Source organism: Diceros bicornis, chromosome 17 (assembly GCF_020826845.1).
Source record: "Diceros bicornis minor isolate mBicDic1 chromosome 17, mDicBic1.mat.cur, whole genome shotgun sequence".
NCBI lineage: Eukaryota > Metazoa > Chordata > Mammalia > Perissodactyla > Rhinocerotidae > Diceros > Diceros bicornis.
Genome location: NC_080756.1, coordinates 36,865,561 through 36,890,308, shown reverse-complemented (window position 1 = coordinate 36,890,308; position 24,748 = coordinate 36,865,561). Strand labels below are relative to the sequence as shown.

The window sequence follows — 24,748 nt, the reverse complement described above, 5'->3', positions numbered from 1 at the left end:
GCTTTTCTTTGAACTGAAATGAGGACATTTATTCAAGATTAACATACATTATTAAACAGTGCGATTTAGAAAATTAGATAATTATTTAAAGCATACTTGAACATGCCAACGTACTGTAGTAATTTCCAATTTCAGTAGTAGAATATTCTTTGCTCTCTGCCTTTTTTATGTGTGCGAGCAATTTTCTAACAAGTCTTGTTTTTAAATGGAGAATGAAAATATTGTCACTTGAAATTAATTAGTGTTACTTTAAAAATTAATCCCTTCCTCACATTTCAACTTACTCTTCTTTATAGTAGGGTCTTTTTAAAATTAGTTTTCTGAGACCACTAGAAAAAAGATGGGAGAGAGTTTAAAACATCCATGCAGACAGCCTTCCAGTCAGAACTGTCAGGTCTTTGAAAGTAATCTTGGGATTTTTCTTGTTGTCTGGTAGCCGTATGGAACAGATGGTTAATTGACAGCAATAAAGCTGGATAATCAAATCTGATAAGCTAAGAAGAGGTTAACCAGAGCAATCTGTAGTATTTAGAAAAATTTCCAGGGTGACTGGGGAGTGGTGGCTGAAATCAATATTTGTGATTTCATTTGTGTTAATACAGAAATACAACGTGAAGCCACAAGTTTGTTTTTTAATTAAAATTTTTTTCTTTCATTTAAAAAATAGTTCTCCCACCCCCCAACCAATCCTTCCTTGTAGGGAGAGAAGGAAAAGAAAAATTTGTATCCGCTAACTGCCTGCACTGCCACCTCAGGAAATAGCATGTCACATTCTTGCTTTATCAAGTCCCTGCTCCTGGCCTCCCCTGATCCTCACTGATTGAGTGTGCCCAATGCTGTGCCAGGTGCTGGGCCTGTAAAGAAGAAATGAGGCAGGATTCCATGGCACAGTAGGGGAGTGGGTCTCACAGATAACACAGAACAGTGTGGAAACCTCCAGAGAATCCTTTTAGTGTGTTTAGGGAAACTGTATCTGCTGGAGGGCTATTCACAACTTCATCAGTTTTACTGCCTTTGTAGTTTACTTCATTTTAATTAAAAACCAGTTAACTTCCTTGAATTTTTCCTAGTCTTAGAAAGCAGCTCTTTCAGGAGTTTACCTATTCCCCCTAAATTCTTCTGCAGACTCACGTGCCTCAACAGAGTCTTGGACTTTCTGAGCGACAGTAAAGACAGCTTTATGATGTCTCCCATGCAGAAGGAGCCTACTTCCTTCTGTATTCTTCGGGTCTTTTTCCCTCCTCACATTCCCATCAGTTTGATGTTTTCTCTTAAAACTTCGGCCCAGCCATGTGTTCTGTCCTAATCACTGGGCCACACCAAGATCATGCTGTTCTCGTCTCAGTGCTTAATGTGATAATTTAATATATCCCAATAGCATGTTTGTCTGATGTGTGTTCTATAGGGAAACACAGCTTCCATTAACTTGGTAATGTTTGTCCTTTAACCTACATGCATTTAACAGTGGGGGCTGACTCAAATTGGAGTAATAGATCTTCAATAAAGACACCTAGATAATTTGATGAATACTTATCAAAACTCGGTAGTTGATCTTCTGAAAACAGCTCTCTGGTGTGTAGGATATTGGAGTGTTAGCCAGGGAAGGAGATCCTATCCAAGTAATCATTGGATAGCTTGTCTAGTAATGTTTATGAAATGCACTTTTCAAACTGGTATAAACAGAAGTGTTTGCTTGGCTATTTTAGAAATAGTTGATCACATCCTCCTTTGTTGCTCTTCCTGATTTCCCGAGTGACATTTAATAACAAATCATAAGACTAAAAAGGATGCATTTCAATTCCTATGGTTTGTAGATCATTTTGTTAGACCAGAAGGGGAAGGTGCAGTAAAGAGTGTGGGCCTAGTTCGCAGGAAGGAAATATACCCAATGAATAATTAGCAGTTATTAAGAGACATCCTACAAGCAAATGAAGCAGGGCTCCATTCTTTACTTCACTTGTTGGAAAAAAAAAACAAAGGCAACACCTCTGGGACAGTGGAATTCATTTTGCTCTTGAGTTGTTTTTAATCATTCTGTTTTGCTTGTGTTCAGTGTATAGGATTTGCAATAACCTGATATTATGTTCACTTACATAAGTAACTTCTATTTGCATTCTTATACATTGATTTAAATAAAGGCTATGCAGGTGATACTAGATATATTAGTTAATATTGCTGCATAACAAGTTGCCCCAAACCTAGAGACTTAAAACAATAAACATTTTTTATCTCACCTAGTTTCTTTGCATCAGGAATCCAGGAATGTCCTAGATGGGTAGCTCTGGCTCAGGACCTTTCATAAGGTTGCAGTCTAGCTGTCATCCCATGTTGTAAGTAGCCTATGTGAAGGCTTGACTGGGGCTGGCAGATCCCCTTCCAAGGTAGTTCACTCACATGCCTGGCAAATTTGAACTGGTTATTGGCAAGAGGCCTCAGTTCCTTACCACATGGACCTCTCCGTAGGGCTGCCTGAGTATAACATGAGCGAGTGATCACAGAGAGCAAGATGGAAGCTGCATTGTCTTTTATGCCCTAGCCTGGAAGTCACACGTCATTTCCATGACATCCTACTGGCTATACAAGTTAACTCTGCTCATTGTGGGAGGAAAATACACAAGGGTGTGAAGACCAGGAGGCAAGGATATTTTTGGGCTCTCTTGGAGGCAGGCTACCAAAATAGGAGAATGTCTAATCTTTAGCACATATTTAGAAGTGTCCAGGGTATGTTCAAATAACTTTAATTTTAATTTTGCCAAAAATAATAAAATTATTGGAGTATAGTGGTTTCTGATTTTTGTCCCTTCTTTTTACCCCAGATTGCACATGTTGGTATACATTGATTATTGGTCTATTTCAATTACTTACAGATATCTATTTTTCAGACATGTGGTCATGGGAGAATTATATCTAGGTAAAAGGAATCATGTAGCTAGGCAGGGCTTTCACTAATTATAAGCTCAGCACCTCTGAGCAACCCATTGCCATTCTGTAAAACCCTCTGAATTCGTCAAGTCCTCAACAGATATTTATTGAGCACCTCTTATGTGCTAGGCAGTGTGAATGCAGATACCAGTGCAAAACATCTCTGCCCTCAAGCAAACATTTCAGTATAATTTATGCTGAATATTACAGTAGAGGTACATATTGAAGATGGTGAGGTCACTTGTTGAAGATCATGGGCTCTGAAGTCAATTTGCCTGAGTTCAATTCCTGGCTCCCCTATTTATTAGCTATGACTTTGGACCAGTTATTTAACCTTTCTGTTCTTATAGTTTTCTATTCTGATTATTCCATTATTACAGCTTACCTACCTCATGAGTTGTGAGGATTTAGGAAACAGTGCCTGTGAGTACTGTTAGCCAGTCTCTTGGGAACACCCGGAATGATCAGCTTGGATGAGGGAAGGTTTCCAGGGGATGTGAGATGTTGAATTGTCTCTTGGAGGGTAAGTTGGAGTTTGGTCAGCACAAAAAGTTGGTGGGGGGGCCCGCCCAGTGGTGTAGTGGTTAAGTTCACTTGCTCTGCTTCGGCATCTTGGGGTTCTCAGGTTCGGATCCCAGGCGTGGACCTACACACCGCTTCTCAAGCCATGCTGTGGCAGCGTCCCATATAAAGTAGAGGAAGATGGGTGTGGATGTTAGCCCAGGGCTGATCTTCCTCATCAAAAAGAGGAGGATTGGCAACAGATGTTAGCTCAGGGCTAGTCTTCCTCACCAAAAAAAAAAAAAAAAAAAAAGTTGATGGGGCCCAGACATGGGATGCCAACATGAAGTAGAGCCAGAGTCTGAGAAGTTGAGCCATGGGGTGAGACTGGGGCATGTCATGTGGTAGCTTCAGGAGAGTGACTGGAAATGAGCTTAGACAGTGACCTGCAAGGATGTGAGGAGTCTCAGGTAGAGCACCAGTACATCTTAAATTTTCTGAGATCATCCCAGTTTAAATCTCATATTTCTTATTGCCTTTATGAGTACTCTCACAATTGCTAGATCTTATGTCCATATTTGTGGTTAGGGAAATATTGTCGCTGCAGTTATGGGCCAAACAACATAAGTTTGAACTTTTTTTGTGGAGGCTTTTAAAAACAGTAGAATGAGGGGCTGGCCCCATGGTCTAGTGGTTAAGTTTGGTGCACTTTGCTTCAGCGGCCTGGGTTCAATTCCCGGGCGCGGACCTACACCACTTGTCGGCGGACATGCTGTGGCGGTGACCCACATACAAAATAGAGGAAGATTGGCACAGATGTTAGCTCAAAGCGAATCTTCCTCGGCAAAAACAAAAAACAAAACAAAACAGTAGAATGATAAGATGTGCTCTTTTCTTGTTTGTTTTTTTTTAAAGTGGTCTGGCTGAAGGGTAGATAATGGGTTGAGCAGTTAGGATGGTTATAGTAATCGAAGGGAAGATAGTTGAGGCCTCACAGGGCACTAGAGAGGTGATGGCAGGTGTACAAGAGCCTGAGTCCCTCACTTCTTGTCAGGTTTGGCATTTCCCACAGACTTCCCAAGCACATTCCCAGGGCACTGGTAGGACAGGGACACTTCCCATCCCATCCCAAAGAGCCTTGACTCATCCAGAACTTTACAATTATAAAAATCTAAAAAGGAGAGATTTTAATGTGAGCGTATATGAAGTTAGTATCATTTTGAATGATATATAAGGGAATAAGCACCATAATCTTCCTGGCCTTTAAATGTCTGGCTCTAGTACTGATAACCTTATTTTATAGACAAAAGAAGATAATAATTATGTCAGTTTTAGAAACTCTCTCACTGCCCACTTCCCACTTCCAAAAGGTTATCTTGACAAAAAACTAAAAAGAGAGGTGAGGATTTAAAGAAGAAAAGATGGGTAGGAAAAGAGATTTTTATTTAGATTAATAAGAATCCCTTTGCCAACCAGGCTAGATTCCAGATAGCTTCTAGGCACAAGGGTGGGAATGAGGGTGTTTAGTCTATTTATTTTGCCTCTTCTCACCATGGTTCTGAGTTCCCCACCCAGTGCTCTCTCTCAGCACAGTTGACCCTTCATTGCTTTTTGAATGACATCGTGCTCCATGGGCAGGCTCTTTTACCAAGGCACATCAGCCTCAAATGTGTGTCTTTCTTCTAACTTTTTTAGGAGGTAGCTGGGTCTAGTTGAAGCTAGAAGGAAATACCCATCTGAAATAAGAGGATGAAAAGGAATTCTGTGCTATCTAGTTGACTTAAGGCCTATTTTTCATTAGAAAAACATTTTAATGTGACTGCTACTCTCTTTTTCTTTTAAAACTTGAAGCATGCACTAATGCCCCTTTGTACTGCAGCTGTAACACTATGCAAAAAATGATCCGGAAATGAATGTCATTTTTATAACAACTGTTAAGTTATATGAAGTGTTAGTCCAATAACCAGATTTGGAGACAGTGTCTCCATTCAGGGATACAGTAGCTGTGCAGGAAGAACCAGCTATGGGAGGGGAAACTAGACTAACTTCCCTCTTCCTCAATTGTGTGTGAAATTTATATATTTTCTGATAGCTTGCATCAGGTTTCAGGTCCACCAGTTCTTTCTCCTTATACTATTTCTGATTTGATGTTTCATATTATTTCATAATTAAGAATTTAAGGATTGTAACTTTTTTTCGTGGTATTTTCTATTCATTATAAAAGTAGTTTAGTGTCTTAGTATATTAAAAAAAAACGGTTGTTGGAAGATGGTCTTGTTACTAAAGTAAACCTTTCTATAAATAAATGCAGAAACATCTGTTAAGGGCATAGTCTGAATGTGGCAGACATATGAATTGCGTCAATTCCCGTCTTGTGGCCAAGATTTCTTTCTTAGGCTTTCTTTATAGCTAAGTCATGGCAGGGTTTCACATTCTCACAGCATTAGGCAATAGAGTGGTCAAAGGGACTGGAGCCAAGTTACCCTCTTTCTTGGGTTAGCGAGTGGTAGTAATTTGTACTCACCAAGGAAAAGTGCAGCGTGCTTTTGTTTTTATTTTTTAGGACTGAAAACCCGAGATCTCTCCTTCAACTTCATTTTAGGCCCTGCCTTTAGGCTGTTTTCCAAATATCTAACTGCTAAACTGCTTTCAAGAAATTATTGTGGTATTGCAGGCAGCTTTGGTCACGAGAGAAAGAAGTCACTAAGTCTTTCCTAGAACACCATGGCCCCTTCAAATGACCTTTTTAAGAAACAACTGAAATTCCTTTTTCAAAGGCACAAAAATGCTAATTGAAACAAAACAGAAAACAGACCCCCTCACAAATACTGCAGTTCAGAAGACTAAGGGGGAGGGTCAGAGAGGGGAGGAAAAATTCTTCTTGGGAATACTATTTGAAGCTAAAAGCTTGTGTATTTTGCTCTTTGATGATTATAAGTTAAAATGAGGTGATTTAGCATTTTTAAGATAAAAAGTAGCCAGGACTACATGTGTAAGAACACTGTGTACCTTTTCAGGTGCATGTGTAGCTCCTAGAATACCTGTCTGGTGCTCTCCCCTTCCTCAAGACTACCTCACGCTGCTCCCACCTGGGGACTCCAGCGAGGTAAGGTGAGTCTGAACATTTGTACTCCATACATACATTCTAGAATAGTATCGCTTAAAGTGACTTTTTAAAAACAACTTTGCAAAGTTTTGGGAGACTCTCAGAGATTGCATTCACTGGTGAACTCTTAAGAATCATTATTTGTAAGTCCTTTATTTAGATAAGTACAAAGTGTAGTTAGTGATAGTATCTTTTGCCACTGTGATATAAATTCTAGGTTCAAATTGGGTTGACAGTAATAGCATCAGGAAACATGCTTTAGGTTTCAAATTTGAAGTCTGAAGCAAAATTTTGCAAATTGGTATGTTACCCTCTTGGGCTTCCCAAGCACTATTCTACTCATCTTTAAATTGGCAACCTCTTTTAAAGCAGAGAAGTATTTCTAACAGTGAAAGGTTAGAAGGTCTTGATAAGTCTGAAATATCGTGTCGCTTCCATCTTTTTAATCATGTCAGTAATTGGCTTTATTAAGTAGAGGGGGGCACAGAATCTCTTGAGGTGAGAATATGCAACTAAATTATTTTCCACTTGCTTTTTGTATGCTTGATGTGTATCATCTCTTGTCTGTTGAATATTAAAGTGACTTATTGGTCCCAGAAGGGAAAATAATTTGACCTTGTTTGTAGTAAGTGAATCGCTTATGAATAAACTGTTCACGTTTTGCAAGTGAATAAACTCTTTAAGGGCACCAACCAGCGTGCTGTCTCATCAATTCCTTAGTCCCTCATTTGCAAAAGTTATATGCTTGCCTAGATCGTAGATTTCAAAGGTCTCACATAAATTAATTTCCCCCTGAAATAAAAAGTATAACCTCAGAGCCTTGTAGTAATTGCTAGACTTTGTGGAAGGAAGTGGATTCCTAAAACCACAAGTCCATGTCCTCACTGGTTCAGTTGTTCTCCTGTTCTTCTCTATCTCCTGTCGATTCTGCTGTATTGCTTGTGGCATTAGCAAAATCCATGACTAGAGAGCCACAAGTGTTGAGAGTAACAGATAGTCTGATTCTAATAAGGCAATTTTGTTATATCCACGTGAGAGCTGAAAAATCCTCATTGAGCCCTGCTATTTATAATACAATCTAAAGAAGAAAAGCAGAAGAAAAAAAAATGTGTTACATAGCTCAACTGACTGAAGTTCTCTGCGTGATTGGATAGTCACTTAAATTTTAGTTTTAGCTTCCATCACTGATGAAGCTGTTCTATACATCTTTCTTTTATACATGAATTATTTTCTATTTAGGAGGATTTATTTGTAAGTTATACTAAGAGTAACTGTGGGTTCAGGTTTAATGCTTAGGGATTGTGTCCACTTGGGTTTGAACATTTCAATTATTTTGTTTCTTTTAGAACAGTAGTATTTATCCACTAATACAGGTAGAACATGTATGAGTTGCTTGGAGTTTGCTGCTGAAGAGTTTTAATTTTTTGCTGTTTCTTCTCAAATGCTCAGGATGCTAAAAATTAACAGCCTTTGATTCTTGACTTCAAGTGCAAAGGGGCTCCTTTAGTATACTGCTTTGTTTTCCATTTTAAAATGAAATTTTGTTTGTTTTAAATAAATGAAGGGCTGCTAGGCTGAAGTATAGCTATATATGAAACTTGTAAAACTTTTTGCCTATGGAGTAACCCAGCTTACTCACAGGAAGAGGGTGTGTGAGTTCCCTAAGCCCTTCTGAGTGAAACATCTGATTTTAGTCATCTTAATTTTAATGAGCAACAAAACCAGCTTTGAATTCTCAGTATTGATACACTGTAAAACTACCTTAAATTTCTTTTCATGAAGCAACTTTAAATTTTTAATATCTTACAATCAAAATATCTCTACTAAATCACATTTTCTCCATAGTGATGCAGTTTTTCTCAGGCCATTATTCTTTTAGAGAATGATATTAGAGAATAATTCACACTTTATTTATCACAAGGCATCTTTCTTAGGTTTATAAATTTGAAGCTGTGTGAGAGCAAACTTTAAAGCCCAAATTTTGTGTAAAAAAGACAGAGTAGGTAAAACAAAATAAGATTTTACAGATTATTTATCTGCTTCTCTTCTGTTGGAACTAGGACTGTAATCTTCCCCCATCTCCTTTTATGGTACCTTCTTGTAAAAACCATTGGTGAGGGGAAAATAACGATAAACAGGACTTAGCTCTATAATCTTCTTTCAAAACTGCCTTGCAAGTAATTTCCCATAGTTTCTATAATGAAGCATATGGTGGTAATATTCTGTGCCTCTGGTAATGGGGAGTAGTTTCAGAAAACTCGCAACATTTTATATTTTGAGCAATGTGTGTGTGTGTTTTCAGGTTAGATTTTCTGTCCCATGTAGATTTACTGGAATTTCTTTTTTGTGTGCTTATGCTTGGTATTAAGGGTTTAGATGGAGGCATTTCTAAATAAAATTTGTGAAGAGATGTTTATTGTTGTTATAGGTAATTCATGCATACAGATTTTAGGAGGCTTGAAAGATCTTACAGAGAAAACAACTTGGTAGAAGAAGGGGGGACATTTTCTGTAATTTAAGTTGTCATAGTAACCTGCATCAAGACATGGACTTGGAATCCAGGCCTGAAGAATTTCAGTGACAATAAACATTCCAGCTGCATTCATCATCTTTTTTTTTTTCTCCAAGAAAGGAGCCATCTATTGTGACCTAATTATTTTATTTCTGCTTTTAGAAGATGGTAGCAGTTTGCATTTTTTAGCACTTTAAAACTTCCCTCGTAGAGTAAAAATGAAAAGTTCAGCTGTTTCTATTTGAAGTTGACATTTTCTGATATGTATCTCAAAGTGATTATTTCAGATGCCACGATAGAGTCAATATAATGGTTATTTAATGAAATATGAAAGACACAGGATTTGAAGAAATTTCCACATACGTTTGTTAACATGCAAGTCTTCATACTAAGAGTATTGGAATCTGGTTTTCATGGAGCCCTGATCTGGGAATGTTATGACTTTCCTAATATTAAACTGTTAATATTTTTATGTTATGGCATCTTGTACTGCAGTCTTAAGCATGAATGTATTTTAATAAAAAGAAGGAGGTTTTATTTTTATTAGCAAAATAAGTTTACTTTGGGAAATTTGTATCCAGACATTATTTTTAGATTTGCTATCTTTCACAAAGGACAGTAGAATTTGTTTCTAAAGAGAAAGCTTTTTTAGGGTTTGCTTCTTTCTTGCTTTCCACAAGATACTAATTACTAACCAAGATTATTTGGAGTTAAAAACGTTCCCCTTAAGCAAGGAATGTTAGGAGAAATAAGGAGATAAAGGTGTGTGTGTTCATTCATTTTAGGAAACTTGGAAAATAAATTGGAAGAATTTGTGGCTACTCTAATTAATTAAAAAAAAAATACAAAATTAGCAGTTATGTGATGTAACTGTAGTTATATGCAGATAAAAAGTGATAATGCTTTTGTAGAGACTTTTCAACATATGTATGAGAATTTTAATCAAATGGATGATTTTTTTAAAAAATAAATCAAAATTTGAATTTTAAAAAGTGTAATGTAGGTATAGAAAACCTAGATAACCCATTTACTAGGAAAATGTGAAAGAAAATATAATCATTGTCTCACTGTTTAGAGATATCTACTGTATATTTTGTGGGAAGTATCTATAATTTTATGAACAAAATTGGGATCAAGCTGTCAATAGTCAAAATACTAATAATGTTGAAACACTAGCATTTTTTCTCCTATTAGAATTAGCAACATACCTGCTGTCATCACAACTATCTAAAATACCTCTGAATTGTCTAGCCAGTGTGTTAAGAGAAAAAGGAATGAGAGAGAGAACTATTGGAAAGGATGATAAAATTATTTGTAGATAATAAAAATCCTCAAGACAGTCAAATTAATACAGTGTAGTAAGATTCCATTATAAATAATGTAAGCATTATGATCTATATAGTAATGATAACCAGTACAAAAATAAGAAGGAAGGAGCCCATTCATAGTAGCAACAAAAATTATGCTGAGAATTAAACTTTATAAGGAACGAGAATGGCCTGTAGGAAGGAAGCTGTTAAACTTTACTCTGAGGATGTGGAGACTCGGGGTTTCTAGATAGGAAGATAATTCATTAATTATTTTCAATCTCTTTATATTGATTTCTAAGTTTGATATAATTCTAATCAAAATCTCAGTGGGAATTTTTCACGGGTCACTGATTGTGAATTTCATTTTTATAGAATAAATAAGAGCCAAGAAGTATTATATAAAGAAGAATAATGAAGAGGATCTTATAGTGCTAGATATTAATTAAAAAATAGTCTGGTGTTGATTAAATAGACAAATCCTTGGAATGGAATAGAAAGCCAAGAAGAATGTTGTTGATAAAATGATGAAAATACCATTGCAGATAATGAATATAAATGTAGTAATAAATACACTAGAAAAGAATGCACATGAATATCTCATCTTGGGTTTGGGGAAAAATAAACCAAAATGCAGAAGCAAAGGCAATGATTCTTATATGTAATTACATTAAAAATAACATAATTAAAATTTACATATCTCAAGTCAGAAAAAGGCAAACAATCACTTGAGGAAAATATTTATATTCTCTCCCTCTGTCGATAGATAGATAATTATACACAAAAAATAGAGTTAATACTCATATATAAGGAGTTGTTTCAAATCAGTAAGAAAATAATCAATACCTAATTAAAAAATTAGTTTGTAGTTCTTAGTGAATCATTTAAAAACGAATACAAACAGATTCGTAGACCTAAAGATTTGTTCAATCTTAATACAGAAATATCGTGTTTGGTATATTGTATTAAAGATTCAAAAACATGTACATGACACATATATAAGTGACCTGGATATAAAATGTAACATAAGCAGACCTATGTAATTCCTAATGTTGGCAGTGGGAGAAGTAAGATCAGAATGCTCATATAATGCAACTAGAAGGTAGACTACTCTGCAGCCAATAACAGAATTTATCTTTCTGTCTACCTACCTATTTATCTGTAGATAGTTTTTTAAAACTATTTAATGAAATGGAAAAATGATAGTAACCTAAGAAGTGACGTTAGGACATAATATAAGTTATAACCTTGTATTTTTTACGTGTTTTTACATAGAAAATAAAGATGCAATATACAAAAGTGTAAATGGTGATTCTCTAAAATAAACATATTATATTTATAATCAGGAATTTGAAAATTGATTCAGTTTTTTAAAAATCTAAGGTTGACCAAATGTCTAAGATTTCATTGTATGCCTTCTTGAAAAAAATATATATTTACTGTGAAAATGTATTTATTGAGATGGATCTACACAGAGTTGAATAACAAGGGGAATCATCAGAGTCTCTGGGCAGGGCTGAACAGACCACACTCCCTGGCTGCCATTCATATTAGACTGTGGTATACTTATGCATCTGGTATCGTGCTTCCTGGAAGTGTGGGGCCCAGCATCCCAGGGAATGATAAAGAGCAGTGTGTCCCTGTGTTTAAATCTCAGCCGCTTCCCCATACCTCTTATATCAAGTGCCTCAGCAGTCTATTTTATTTTTTGTGTGATTTTCCATTATCCATTTTATTTATTTATTTTTATTGAAGTGTAATTGACATACTATATTGTATTAGTTCAGGTGTACAACATATTGATTTGACGTTTATACACATTACAAAATGATCATCATGACAAGTCTAGTTACCATCTGTCACTGTACAGAGTTATTACAATATTATTGACTGTATTCCCTGTGCTGTATGTTACTTCCCCTATGACTTATTTATTTTATAACTGGAAACTTGCACCTCTTAATCCCCTTCACCTATTTCGCCCATCCCCTCACCATTCCTCCCCCCTGGTGACCACCAGTTTGTTCTTTGTATCTTTTAGTTTGTTTCTGTTTTGTTTGTTTGTTAGTTTTTTTTTTTTAGATTCCACATATAAGTGAAATCATATGGTATTTGTTTTTCTCTGACTTATTTCACTTAGCATAATATCTTCTAGGTCAGTCCATGTTGTTGCAAATGGCAAGATTTCATTCTTTTTTATGGCTGAGTAATATTCCATTGTGTATATGTGTGTGTGTGTACATGTGTATATATATATATATACACACACACACACACATATATATACCACATCTTCTTTATCCATTCGTCTATCAATGGACACTTAGGTTGTTTCCATATCTTGGCTATTGTAAATAATGCTGCAGTGAATATAGGGGGGCATATATCTTTTCGAATTAGTATGTTTGTTTTCTTTGGATAAATACCCTGAAGTGGAAATGCTGGATCGTATGGTAGTTCCATTTTTAATTTTTTGAGGAATCTCCATACTGTTTTCATAGTGACTGCACCAATTTATATTCCCACCAGCAGTGCACAAGGGTTCCCTTTTCTCCACACCCTCGCCAACACGTTATTTGTTGTCTTTTTGACACACAGCAGTTTATATGTTCAAATATTGTTTGCCAGTGACATTGAATCAAACTTACTAAGGTCTTTATGGATTTAATGGGAGAATTAGGACATTTATTTTAGTTCTGTAGCCATTTTGATTTTTACCCCTCTCCTCCCTTCCCCATTGACCTCACTATTTTGTTTATAGTGATTACAGCTGGGCAAGAAACTTAAGGAATTTTTAGGATATGTATCCAGAGTGAGATACTGTGCCTCTGAAGTCTTAAGTACTACTTGGTTTAATTTATTTGTACTGTTCTTCCTGAATATGGCTCTCAACAATGGCCTTGTTCTTTCCAGTTATGTTTATGGATTTGCGGGCACCACAGCCCGTTTATGACTAAGATTTAACTTGGTCTCTCTGGTGCGTAAGAAGGTCAGGCTGTGCTGCCCTGGTGCAGCCTCGGACCTGTCTCATCACAGGGCACAGATCCCTGAGGTGAGCATGGTGGGCTGCTTCTCAGCAATAAGGAGCATGCTGGTCTGCTCTTTAAAAAGTTGCAGTTAGTGACAAATGAACCACTTTTAAGTTTAAATAAAACTTGATTTTACATTATCAAAATAGTTTTCAGGTTTCTTTAATTTCCTTCTTAGAAGGCAAGAATTGATACTAGGAATTGCTTTTCTGACATTTCTGATACCTTCTATTTTTCTGAAATTCTAGAAAAGAGGTTTCTAGCAAAGCATTAGTCATTGGATATTTAAAACAATTGCTCATTTTAAAAAAGCAATGCAGTAAGTTTAAAGTGTATTTGTTGTTAGTGCCGTGGAGTTGATTCCAACTCCTGGCAACCCTGTGTACAGCAGAGCGGAACCCTGCCCGGTCTTTTTGCGCCATCCTCTCACCTTCTGGCGTTATATCAGACAATGCTCTGCTGCTGTTCATAGAGTTTTCATAGCCAGTTTTTTTGGAAGTGAGTGGCCAGGTCCTTCTTCCTGGTCTGTCAGTCTGGAAGCTCCGCTGAAACCTGTCCACCCTGAGTAACCCTGCTAGTATTTGAAATACCAGTGGCACAGCTTTCAGCATCACAGCAACTTGCAGCCGCCACAGTATGACAGCCAGGTGCTGTGGTTCCCAGACTGGAAAATGAACCTGGCCTTGGCGGTGAGAGCGCCAAATCTTAACAACTAGACCACCAGGGCTGGCTTTAAAATGTGTAGAAAGGTACAAAATGAAAAATTAGATTACCTCCTGCCTCATTATATTTCTTCTACCCAGTGGTAACCATTGTTAACAGTTTCTTGGGTATCTTTGCAGAAAACATATGCCTACAACATGTATTTATGTCTTTTTAAACTTGTAGTAATAGCATTGCATGTGTGCATGTGTTTATTACACAAGATTCTTTACAGGTTGACTCCTTTGATTGCCAGAATAATCTTAAAGGCAGTATGATTATCAGATTGCACACTGAATTGGTGAGAGTTCAGTAAATATTTATTGTTGGTTTCCATTCTTTCATTTGGCTGAGTTTGTGAAAATGAGATTAGTATGTAATTACCTGATAAACTTGAGACTGTGATTGAGTCTGCTCCTGATTGCACCAGTGCCTCTCGTTTCAGTAGAGTCATTCTCTGTGGCCTGGTTTCTATCCCTGTAAATTAAGATAGTGCCTCTATCTACTTGAATGCAGTAGCGAGAATATAGAAATTCAAACAGGGCCAAAATACAAATTCATTTGTTGTTTTTAAGATCTACTAAGCTAGTAATGATACCATAACCCTCGTTCTGACTTTGCAAAGGCAAGTTCTTTTACCTAGAGTGGACCTCGTGAAAAGTTATAAAAAGAATAGAGTGGAGTCCATAGTTTCTGCCTTTAAGGAATATATAGTCTCACTGAGTTAAGAAGGTTCACACCAGATGGGAGAAACAATAGTTTTTATTGCCAAGTAATTCCGTGTCATATTAGCTATTGAGCTTGCACTCTCTCTCTTTCCCTCTCTCTCCCCTTCACATTTCAACTGGTGTATACTTGCTCCTTAGAAATTTAGAGAAACTTGTCCTGAACCTCCACTGTCAAAGCTTACGAAAGTCTCCTCATGCTCTTGCTAAGTCTGGAGTCCTCCTGTCTCAAGTGAGCATCACCTCACCTGTTTTTGATCACTTATATGTATAGTCTTCAGATTTGCCCAGTGTTAAACCTTTCTCTTTCCTTGGTTTCTGTTAAAACACAACACACACACACACACACACACACACACACACACACCCCACTTAGTAGAATCTATCAAAGATCTGGAAGTTAGAGCAAAGAAACTCACATTGTAGGAAGGACACCCTTGACAGTCCTCCTGGCCCCTGGCTTCCTCTTCATCTCTTCCTTCCGGGATGTCCCAAGGAGCTGTGCCAGTAGTTTCAGAAACTGCCACTTATCTGGATTCATCAATCTGGGTACAAGTCAGCTTCCCCTGTTATTAATTGTGTCATCTTGAGTACTTAGTTTCTCTAAACTCCAGTTTTCTTACTTGAATATTAAGATTAAATTATATATGTAAAGAACTTAGCATGTACAAAATTCAATGCATGATAATTATCATCATTTTTATTAAAATAACGCAGTTTTTTTCAAATGCTTCAGTCCTGTTCCAGACTTAGGCTAGATATATTTTTATCTAAGTAGACTTTCTGTCTTCCATACTTATGGAGACTATATAAATTGTTCAAACCAGATACTTTGGAGAGTGAAACACGGCACTATTGATAATTATGCTGGGATAACAATGTAAACTGTTGCTGTTCAAGGCAAGCCAGGATGATGGTCACCCTGGGTATACTCCTAGTGCCTGATTTGTGGTGCCTGCTCAGAGAACACGGGCCATTGTCCATTGAGTGAGACAGTGGGGGCATGGGACAAGTAAGGACAATTCATCTTTCTGAGCTTTAGTTCCTTATTTATTAAATTGAGGTTAACAATAACTAGCTCATAGGGTGGCTGTAAAGATTAAATGAAATTGTGATCTCATAAAGCACAGAGTATATATCTGGAAATTGGACACCTGTTAATTCTCCTCTCCGTCTCTGCAAATTACCTTAGCTGCACTGATGGGTAAGTTTTGTGTATAGATGTTTCTGATGTGTTGTGTACTTACTCCTCACACTTCCTTAATGTATCTTTTTAGTCCATTTGACTGGACATTGTAGGTGGTAATTATAACTAATGCACACATGGTTCCTCAGTTGTCTGTATTGTTTCAATTAAGCACTTTTTGACATTGAAAGGCATGAATTGTAGTGTTCAGGAACCACAACTACTTTCCCTATAAACTCTCCTGTGGTATGCTTTTTTTTCTTTTGTACTTTCCTATTTTTTGGGTGAATCATAGGCTAAATTGGGGAATTTTTAAAAAAAATATTTCAAGTATGAATTTTTATATGCATTTAGTAGAGATGTTGTATGAATCAAAGGCACTTGTTTTGTACCTCAGCTGCAGAGAATGTATTTCTTCCTTAGGAAAAACATCTACTAGCTTAACCTTGAAAATTGATAGGTTAATTGGTAATATACATACCAAATATGATTTTCTTATAATTTATAAATAATGTCTAATAACACAAAACTGGAGGAAGTAATAGACCTCAAGTTTTGGATCTTTTGTGGGAGGATCAAAGCCTTGTCACTTTTCACCATTATCTTCCATAGTTATTCTCTTCATTAGCGAATCTGTGTTCAGACCTGGTATTGCCCAGGCTTTAGGCTTGCAGAGAATCTACTGGGGGATAGGCAGTTAGTAAATAATTATAGTTATGTCATAAATTATGCAATAGTGGAATGAAGAAGGTGCTATGGGAGCACATGGGGAAGTACTTTTAACTGTGCAGAGGTTAAGGAAGACTGCTTGTGGATATCACCTGAGCCAAATATTTAAAGGTGAGTGCGGAGAAGGCCTTCTAGAATGGCCTGGGAAACAGCATTTACAAAGCCTAGAAAGGCGCATGAGGAACAGGATGTGTTTGGGGATAAACAAGTACAGCTGGGTGTGAATACGAGTGTGAATGGGAAGGAGATGACCAATTTAAAAACAGGATTCTTATTCTAATTTGATAGAAACAACCTTTCTTTTAGCGTCTCTGGGCTTTATGGTAACTGAAAGGAACAAAATTATTTATAAGTAGGCAAAGTTCTAGTTGGAGGATAAGTTGAAGTATTAATGATTTGGCGTAACCTAAACCTCATATGTCTCTGTAAGGAGAAAAATTTCTCATGCTTTTTATTCTTAATAATTTCTGTGTAATCTCAAGAAATTCAATGTTCAACATATCCTCATGCTTCAAGAGGATATTGCTACTTTAAAATGTTCCCACTTTAGAAATTAGATACAAATAGATAACATTAAAAGCTATACTGTTTCCAGCCAGTTGATTTAATGTTGCAGTCACTTTGTTAACATTTTCTCCTGTGAGCTGCTCTAGCCACTAGACAGTTTTATTGTGCAAATTTTGCCTTGTCAGTATGGGAATTTTGTGAGAGATGAAATGATTAAAGATTGCTTTTTTTTTTGGTACAGCAAATAATGCTTTCAGAAAAACAGTCTGACATTAACTGCCATTTGTATTCCATTTTCCTCCCAAGGATCATTTGAATGTATACTCTCAATCTTTTTATTATATCAAGAAGTAGAAATATAAGTAATGATTTTTACTGTTAACAAAATAGCAATTTCATATAGTAATATTTATATCCTCTTGTGAAAAATAAAAAAAATAAAATAATGTCAAATGGATGGCTACCCTAGCTCTGGTACCATCTTGCCTCCATTTATTTTGTATTTTCCCTGTGCTGCACCACAGCGTATTGCAAGCATAGACATAAAATCTTAATCTTATTTTGTACTTGGAAAGCACTTTGAAGATTTAGATTTGAGGTTAAAGAAACCAAGACCCAGTGAGAGACTGATTTGCTCCCTCTAGACATCTTCTCTAGGGCAAAAACTCTTTTATTCATCTTTGTGGTCCCAGTGCCCAGCCAGTACATAAAGATCTGTTGAATAGGTGAATACGTCTCTTTGTTTGCAGAGTCTGAATTACAGCCTAAATCTTTTGATTTCCAATCAGTCCAGCATCCTTTCCTGTACACTGGTACTTCCCCATCTGTTTTTCTACTGCAAAATGGATTTACATAGTAGCAGCATTCCCAAGGTCTCAAGTTATGTATAATGTGTAGCTGCCAGCTATCATAATCCTACCTTCGTCTTACGAGAAGCCAAGTTCACCAACATGTTAGGACAAGGGCACTATCTGGGCTGAGAACCAATGGATATACTAGGATATTCTTGACTAAATTATAATTTCACACTCAAGATGGATGGTACTTTGTGCTTTTACGTATGTTGTTCACACTTCTTTTGATCAAACTACAGAGTCAACAGATGTTGTAGGATCACAGACTTTATTTTTAGAATAGTATTTCTAAGCAGGAGTGGTTTCACATCAGGGATGTTGGGGAAGTTTGTGAGAGCGTTTTTAGTTGTCACAGTGATTGAAGGGATGCTACTGGCATTTAGTGAATGGGTGACGGGGATGCCAGGCATCCTATAGTGCACAGGACAGGCCTACACAATGACGTTAAAATGGCACACTCTACTTTCCCAGTGAAAAACCACAATTGAACATAACTTTTCACACATATACACAAAGCATTTTTGCATTGTCTTAATATATAGTAAATTTTCCAGGAATGCAACTATTATGTAAATTAAGGGAAAATCGTATTTAATTCAGAACTTGAAAAAGAGTTGTTCCTCAACTCATAAAACTATGTCACAGACAGCAGTGCCCTTTGTAGTATTTGAGTTTCCTGTCAACATACCTGTTAGCAGTCTGCACGTACAATTGTTGCATTCATGGTATAGATGTAAACATCCAGTTACTTCGTTGTGTCTTGTTATTTACATATTTAAGTTCATGTCTCTTTGTTTTAAATTATTTTTCTTTTATTTCTCTTTCTGGCTTCTGTGTTGAGAATAGTCTATTTGGGAGTGGAGGAACAAGGGTAGAAGCAGGGAGACTCATTGGGAGGCTGTTGTAGTAATTCAGGTTAGAGATGGAAAGGTGGATAGAGGAGCCAACAGGATTTCCTGACAGATTGGATATGGGTTGTGAGAGAGAAGAGTCAAGGATAACTATAGGCATCTTGGCCTAAGCAACTAAAAGGATGAATTCTAGTTGCTTTGAACTGAGATAAACAAGTGTGGGTGCAACAGATTAGGGGGTTAAGACATGTTGAGTTTGAGATGTCTACTGGACATCAAAGTGGCAGTGTTGAATAGAGATCTGAATGTGAGACTGAAGTCAGAGAGAGGTCTGAGCTAGAAATATAAATATGGGAATTGTCAAGTGTATGGTATTTCAAGTATGATCAAGGTGAATGAGATCACCAAGGGAGTGGATATAAATGGAAAAAAGTAGAGGACCAATGATTTAGATTTGGGATACTCAAACATTAAGGGAGCAAAGAGAAGAGGAGATTGAGAAGGAAGACCAGTGAAGTTGGAGGAAAACCAAGAGAATGCAGTGCCCTGGAAGCCAAGTGAAGAGAGTGTCAGGAGGAGGGAGTGATACGTTGATTCTTTGATTTAGCAACATGAAGGTGATTGGTGACCTTGATAAAGGTGGTTTTGGTGGAGTGATAGGTGTAAAAGCCTGACAGAAATGAGCTCAATAGAGAATGGAAGGTTAGAAGATGAAGAGGGAACAAGAAATGGAGGCTAGCTTGTAGGGAAAGTGGGATCAGAAGAAAGCTAGTTGTTGTTGTTCTGAAGATGGGTAAGATAGCGACTTATTCTCTGATCCAATACAAAAACCAGTGCAGAGAGCAATGATGCTGGAGTAGATATGAGGGAGCGGGCATCCTGGTTTGCCACGGGCCTCCTGTGACTGCCCACTAGTTTTCCAGGCATCTGGTGTGCCCTGGCCCTGGAATAGCTATCTGATTCCTAATAGATTTTGAGGCCCAGGGGCCAGAAGGCTTTCTCACTCACCGGTGTTTGTTTCTTTTTTGTTGAGGAAAGTTGGGCAGGCACCAGCCAAGGGCTTAGGTTCTAGCCAGAAACTAAGCTAGAAATTAGTGGGAAATTAAAAGGGAAGGTAGAACCAATTGCTTCTCCATAGGCAGCGACTTAAGAGCAGCTAACGTTTTTCCTGTTTGTCAATTGGGACCATCTTAACCGTTTTGACTTGTAGGCACAATGGCAGAGGGCCTTTAGAATAAGGAAAGTAAGACACCTAGGAGAGCACAGAATGTAAGGAGGCACTTACTTGCAGAGTCATGCAAGTACAGTGTTGGCACTTGATAATGATGCCTCCTTATATTTTGCATCCTCGGCACCTTGCTTGCCACACCGTAATTCCCTCAGCCCTGAGAATGGGCACTGTGATTTGTTTAAAGACCAATAGGAAAGCTCTTTTGCCCTAATTATCTCATCTCATGTTACCAATTGGAGATGAATTTACTATGCTTAAGTTAGTCTGATATACCCCTTCCACCTTAACATTTGATCGACTTCAGTCACTCTAAGGAACATGAGGAGGACTTGGTAAAGAAGAAAAGAAATACTTCTGGACTGCAAAATTCTTTTGTTGGTGATGGGACAGTGAGGAATGATTGGTTAGGGGTTTTGGACCAACCAAGGGGCAACATGAGGGACTTTTGGATACCTAAGGGGCAAGAGAGAGAGGACTGGGGATAGAAGGGAGACTGGTTAGGATCCATCCTGTTTACAAAGACTAGAGCAGAAACTCCCCCTCTCTAGCTTAGTACATTTGTCATTTTTAAGTGTTTTAAGGGAACTGGTACCATCTTATCTTTCCCTCTTTGGAATCCAAAGGTGAAAGGAGGTTATCACTCACCTTGTTAGTCCTAAGAATTGAGTTTCTTGTTCTGTCCTATGCAGATCTGAGAAAGATCTCCTGAGGTCATCTCAGGAATTATCCATCTTTGTACCTCAGAAACCAAAGGAAGCCTTCCAGCAACATCTACAGAAACCAGAGAATTCTCCGGGCTTTGTGTCCAGGAGAATATTGTCATGTGGTCCTGTGCCTGTCCCCTCAGAGGGAGCCCTAGGATAAAGGTGTAACAGAGTGTCTTGGACCATCTTGATCACACTGTTTGAGTTGACAGATTCTCATATGAAGAAGATTTAGGACCAAATTTGTGGAGATGGTGCAAATGTGATTGTGTACAAAATGAGTAGTCAGCTGAAGGAGTGATGGAGAGAGATGGACACAGACGGCTCTGAGGAGCTTCCATCAAGAGGAGGTGTCCAGAGGGGCAGGCTGCAGACACACTTTGAAGAAAGGATGGAGGTGGTTAAAGATATGGTGAGTGATTCTCTGGTAATTGGGAAGTTAATGATTGTGAGACTGAGGAAGAACACATTGAACTTAAAAGTGAGAATTTTTTTTTTTATTTTTAAGTGCTTCACAGTGAAAACTGGAATGGCAAGGAGTCTATGCTAATTATGAATGAACTAAAAGATAGCTAATGATCTTACTTTTTAGATCTTGCGGTATTTCACTGTAAAAGTTATACCCTTATATATTGCAGCCACGGATAAATGGATCCGGTAGCAGTACTATCAGACGACAGACTTTTGTTTTTTTTTTTTGTGAGCAAGATCAGCCCTATGCTAACATCTGCCAATCCTCCTCTTTTTTTGCTGAGGAAGACTGGCCCTTGGCTAACATCCATGCCCATCTTCCTCTACTTTATATGGGACACCGCCACAGCATGGCTTGACAAGTGGTGCGTCGGTGCGCGCCCGGGATCCGAACCGGCGAACCCCAGGCCGCCACAGCGGAACGCGTGCACTTAACCACTTGTGCCACCGGGCTGGCCCCCAGACGTCAGGAGTTTTAATTGCAGTTTCTTTTGGGTTGAGGCCTGATGCCATTTGGGTTTGTGTTAGCCCCCAGTTGTGTCTAAGAGCTGATTGAGCCATGTGTCTAGAATCCCCCATGGAAAATTGTGGACATTTGACTTTAGTCAGTATTACATAATCTTGAGAATTTCATCAGAACTTATTTTCCAAAAATATCAATCAAATATTTCCCAGAAGAGCTTTCCTTTTCCTGATGAGCAATATTATTTTTAATAGTGGTATTTACTCTTGTAGACCCTTGCTTCCTCTTCATCTCCAATCCCACAAACACCTGAGTCAAGTAAGTGTGATGACATGATTAATTAACTAATAGATGGAGACTGACTTATGAACTTCATTTAAATCTAGTGTCTTTAAAGCTGTTGTTATCATATGTGTAGAACATAATAGGCCTTTAGTAAATGCTTTTTAAAACAATTAAGTATAAGGTATATTCTACTTAATTATTTATTTTCTTAGATGGTGGAGTATGTTTGTTCAGGGTTTGAGTGCTGGTTGCAGACGGTCTAGATTCAGATCTTGGCTTTGCCCCTAATGAGGTGTGTGATCTTGGGCAAGTTTTATAACTTCTCTGTGCCATAGTTTCTTCTTCTAAAAAGTAGGGATTATAATAGCACTGACCCCATAAGAGTCTTATTATGAGAATTAAATAAATTGATATATTGGAAGCACTTAGGAACAGTGCCTGGCATATGGTAAGTACTTAGTAAGTGTTACAAATGACTTTAACAAAAGCTGTCAGGCATTTAATATTTAAAAAGTGAGAAAACCAAAACTCTGCTTCTTCCTCAAATAGCATTATAACTGGCAGTGAATACTTGAGTGTTGGTTGTGTGAACTGTAGTTATTTAGCCTTTTTTCAGTGGCTTTAAATGGCTTCTTGTGTTTCTGAAAATAGAGGAATAGAAGTCATCTTTCCATCTGGCCTCGTATCTGTATATAAAACATAACTATGCTCGTATATTATTTATGTTATTACTAATCATGTAAGTGAGTTGAATTTTTAAAGATTTGTGGGGACTATGATTAGTATCCAGATTTGTTTTTTCTTGGGCATTCTGTATCCATGATATTTCCTTTCATGTGAGTTTTAAGAGCTGTGCAGTTTGTTCCACCTTTGTGCTCTGTCCCTCAACCCAGATTTATAGACTCAAAATAAAGGAAAGTATCTTCCAGAATTAGAAAATGACGAGATTTCCATGTAGTCAGCAGCTGGTTATCTACAAGGTTCTTTGTTGGCATGGGCTTGTCCTCAGGGAACGTGGTAGTTCTGCCCAACAGAAAGGGCAGAGTTCTCCTTGTGTGGTGTGCCCACAGGACTGCCCTCCCAGCTTCCCTCTTGTTCCCAGGAATCTAAGCCTGTTTTATAAACCCATGGGAGAATGTGGCTTCTCTGTTGATGGCCACCTGGTGGGACAGCATTTTAGTGTCATACAACACTTTTAAATAGGTGAGTCTAGTTTGATGCTCACAGCAAGCTAATGAGAAAAATATTTTTATCAGTATTCTACAGGTGAAGAAATGAGCCTTCACAAGTTTAAGGGAGTTCAGGGTTACGCAGTTAAAATAAACAGTGAACCTTCAGGTCTGCTGACTCTTTAAATTCTGTGTCCTTCCAATTTTATTGCTTTCTAGTCAGATGCACTCAGGCTCAGTAAAATCATGTAATTGGACCTGGAGTAGTAACCAAGCCTGTTAATTAGAAATCATAATCACGGAGTTAGAATTTCAAATAGTATTATAAGATTTGACACTGTTTTTAACTGTGGAAAACTTTACTTTTTATAGGAAAAGGACCTAGTTCCCTTTTAGCTATATTGTTCATTCTTCCTGGTTATATATCATAAGCATTTTCTAACTAGCTTTAAGTTTTTAAAGGTTTTTTTTTTTTCATTTTTTGTATACTTTGTTATTAAAGTAGATTTCATGTTTAATAGAAGTCTTTTTTCTCTCACTGTGGCTGGTGTTGAGTAGGCCTAGATTAAGACTCTTGCTGAAATTCTTAAAAGAGTGTAATTGCCAGTTCTTATCGTGTACTTGGTAGGTAGGTGAGTGATCCCAGGAAGAATAAAATGGTTCTGTTTTTGTAACCATCATTTTTCTAAACCTCATTCTGAGTAAATGGCACATTCCTATATTGCATGGACAAACCTCAGGCCTGTAGCACTGGTTTGAGGAATATGAGCATGTGGACCTTTGTTGCTTCATGGAGTTGTGCTCGTGTGCCCTGCTTGAGCTGCCTGTGCCTCTGCTCAACAGATGCAGCCACAGCTGGCTGGTGCCATATGTCCAGTGACTTGCTGAGTGGAGACCTCACTACAGCAGCAGATTTTGGCAGGGACCTGCCTTTCATTCAGTGATCAGTCACTAATGAGCTCTGAAAGACTCAAACTTCTATAGTAATACTAATAATAGTTATTTTTTATTCAGTAATTACTGCATGCCAGGTTGTATTTAAGTCTTCATGTTCATTGTTATTTAGCTCTGGCAAATTTGAGGATTATTATTGCCATTTTAGAGCCAAGGAAACTAGTGATTTGTCTAAAGTCATACAGCTAATAAGTGGTAGGGTCAAGATTTGAATCCAGGGCTGCCTGGCCACTAAAATGTGTTCTTAACCAATAACTTCCGTACTAGGGATGGTGAAATATATCATGTATATGCTACCTATGCTCATGGCGGACATAATTAATTGATCATGGTATGTGTTCATGGTGAGCCTGATAATCCTTTTCAGCATTGCCTTCTTGGCATCTGTAGTCAAGCAATCAGACTTAGTAGGCAACATAAAACATATGTGCTATCCTTGACTCTATATGAATCTGTATTAACTCTCTCCTGAATTCCAGTGGTATGTTGAAACTGGGCCAATTTGCTTTTGGAAAATAATAAAGAAAGAATTGCTTTGTT

At 37.6% G+C, this 24,748-nt stretch overlaps 1 protein-coding gene across 3 annotated transcripts in view; it reads left to right on the top strand.

The window, feature by feature from the left end:
* The window catches only part of RASSF8 (Ras association domain family member 8), a 126,934-nt gene that overhangs the window by 30,806 nt on the left and 71,380 nt on the right, over positions 1-24,748 (top strand). The window contains exon 1 of one of the 3 annotated variants that reach the window (XM_058558629.1): positions 6,340-6,534. The exons of 1 other annotated variant lie outside the window; for it this stretch is intronic. The gene's annotated coding sequence lies outside the window, so the exon portion shown is untranslated. Of the gene's footprint in view, positions 1-6,339; positions 6,535-20,906; positions 21,279-24,748 lie in introns of those variants that run through there. One more of the 3 variants, XM_058558630.1, reaches the window with a different exon arrangement.